Source organism: Poecilia formosa, unplaced genomic scaffold, assembly GCF_000485575.1.
Source record: "Poecilia formosa unplaced genomic scaffold, Poecilia_formosa-5.1.2 Scaffold307, whole genome shotgun sequence".
Classification (NCBI taxonomy): domain Eukaryota; kingdom Metazoa; phylum Chordata; class Actinopteri; order Cyprinodontiformes; family Poeciliidae; genus Poecilia; species Poecilia formosa.
Window position 1 is genome coordinate 710384 of NW_006800246.1, and position 2963 is coordinate 713346.

Below are 2963 nucleotides of genomic sequence, written 5' to 3' on the forward strand. Positions count from 1 at the left end.
CTGCATAATAGAAAAGGTTAAATTCTCTTAGAGCACAGAAGCTAAGAAGCTGCAAAGCTTTCTGCATGAAGATGTTTCCTTGTGGCTAAATGAGACAGACAGCTCATGAGTTAAGATGAAAAGCAGATAGCTCTTTACTGAAGACATGTTCTTTTGTTCATCACTGCTCTTTGCTTAGCTCAGTAAACAGTGACTCTAGCGCTTTCATTAACAGACATGACAGTAGAAGTATTGGACCTGTTGACTCACTGTCACTAAACTTTGTAATTAGCTGATGTATTTGCTTTGACAGACAAATTAGTGTGTTGTGTGTGTTGACAGCCTTGTGTTTGGTTGCTGTTGACAGAGCGCTGTCTGTGTGTCACCACTCCTCCCGGCATGCTCTGTGCTTCACACTGAAACTGATTGCGGGCTGTCAGCTCCACTCGTGTCTGCTCCACTCAGTCTCTTTCTGCACGTTTCTCCCTCACAGAGCTGTCACAGCCTCTAATGTCTCATTCTCTGACAGTGCCACTCCTCTTCTTCTTCCTCTTCTTCTTCTTCTTCTTCACTCTTGCCAACTTGCATTCACATTCAATAAACCTCTATTCATCAGAGTAGCAAATCAATAAAATCAGCCAATTCTGACAAATTCATTTGTGAGTAAATGCTTTGGAGCCTTTTGAGGCCGTGACTCTAAAATAAACGGATTCTTGCTCATCTTAGATTGGAGATAATGCATCAGGTTTGTCTGCGGTCAGATCTCTGAGGGATTAATATCCAGGACTCAGATGCTTATAAATAAAATGTTGTTTCTGCATCACGATAGTAGAATGTAAATAAATTGGAAAATCTAAAGAAATCAGCAAAGTTATCAGCAATAAAGTTATGGACCCACACCAGTTTGGTTCATCCTACCCTGTGTTTGTGGAGTTCTGTTTTATCTCCACCATGGATGACAGGCTGAGGCGGTTCTACTGCTGTCATTCATTAAAGGACTTTTTCATGTCAAATTATTGCTTCAAATTATTGCTTCAAATGTTATCTTTGATTTAATTATGATCTAAATCTACAAAGTAGATCCTGTCTAAGGCATTCTGATTTATCAACCACCTGTATCTGTTTCATGTTTTCTCTCAGACTTTCATGATTTTTTTTATCCTTAACAGTCCTTATCCTTTAATCCTTAACACTAAGTAGGATCATCATTACTGGATGTTTCAGGATTTCTCCCTAATACAAACTTTCAGTGAGAAAGCTGAGCAATCTTTTTGTTTCTCTCATCTGCTTCTTTTTGTGCGTTCTGCTCCGTCTCCGTCATATCAGATGGCCGCTTGCTCTGAGTCCGGTTCTGGTTCTACTGCAGGTTTCTTAAGGGAGTTTTTTTTCTCTCCACTGTCACTACATGCATGCTCAGCATGAGGAATTGCTTTAAAGTCAGCAACACAAGGCAAGCGATTGTGACTGACTGCTGGTCCAGCAGTGAAGCTGCAAGTCAGTAAGACGATGTAATCTGATGGGTTTCCTTAGACAGAAACTTTTTAATCTTTGAATTGTAAATTCAGCTCATTGTACTGTTTACACAGGAGGCCCTGGTGACCTGGTGGGGGCCCTGGCTTTGACTCTTTGGACCATTGATTAAGCAGCTATTGAAAATGCATACAGGGAGGAAAGTCAAAGTGAGGTAAAAGGAATGGCCTAATTTTAACAACGTTTTTCCTTCATTTCTTGCAAACATAAATCTAAAATACTGTTGTCTCAAGCTTGGTCACAAAGAGTTGCTTCACATCTTGAATCTGTTTATGGGACTATCAGTCTGAATAAAAGTGTAAATGAATTTCAGTTGAGTTTGTTTGATGTATTATTATAAATCTCCAAACTAAATTTAGTGTGAAAATGATTATAAGGTAATATCTGCCAGGTATATTGCAATATATATTATTCCATATGCTTGTGAGTTCCCACTGAATGAAGCGATTTGGGTTACATGGACAAGGTTGGGACTTGTTTTCCTTCAGCTGCATGAGAACCAGACTGTCTCTCCTCTTGTTTTGGATCATTATCCTTGGTATTAAACTCATGTGTTGTCTCTGCCTGATGGAGCTTTTCATTCAGAACTGCTTCATTATTGATTGTCCTACAAGCTCTGTATTGTGCACAATATATGAATAAACCCGATTGAGTGATTTCACCGGACAGTGATTGGAAATACATTTTTCCACAACACTAAACATGAAGGACCTTTAACCAAAGGTGTACTAGAATATGAACTAAGTCAGATCAATGTTAATGGAAAAAGTGCAAAAGTAAAATTGTCTCTCTCATGTTTTAAGAATTTTTAAAAATAAATCAACTCTAGAAATGTGCCACTAAATGTCACGTTGCAAACAGTGAGTGGGCTGCAAAAACACAAATCAAAGAAAAAGTCCAAATTAACAAGCAGAGACTTCACATCACCCACCAGTTCACCACATTCCCACATCACAGTGGTTGAAGATGTTTCATTCCTAAACTTCAAATCTATTTAAATAAAACACATTGAGCTACAAAATATGATTTATCAGGTTAACAAGTTACAGCAGCCAGCACACGTCCTCACACTCTGGTAGAAATGTGTAAAAACCCTGAAGATAAATTGATATTGTATTACAGCAGGATATTCTCTCACTGATTTTTTTTTTTTTTTTTTTTTTGATAAATCACATTTTTAATTTCACCACATAAAAAAAACCGAGCAGATGCTGCTGCGTTTTGTGTTTGTTTCTTCAAAACTCCTGTCCCTCTTTTTGGCAGCTTTTATTGCTGGTACTTCCTTTTATAAATGGGACTTTATTTTTCATGAGTCAAACATCATCAGTTATGCACTTTGTTACTGAAAGTCCAGTACAACCAAATGTCTTCAGGAGTCACTTAATCATGTATTAGCAGAGTAAAACTCTATGTCAGTGGTCCCAAACCCCCGGTCCGTGGACCGGTACCGGTCC

General features: G+C 38.3%; 1 long non-coding RNA gene across 1 annotated transcript in view; it reads right to left on the minus strand.

Moving 5' to 3' along the window:
- Positions 1-2045: 2045 nt before the first annotated feature.
- LOC107833012 (uncharacterized) overlaps positions 2046-2963 on the minus strand; it is an 11247-nt gene continuing 10329 nt past the window's right edge. Inside the window, exon 3 of the long non-coding RNA XR_001658723.1 lies at positions 2046-2125. This is a non-coding gene — a long non-coding RNA (uncharacterized LOC107833012). The remainder of the gene's footprint in view (positions 2126-2963) is intronic.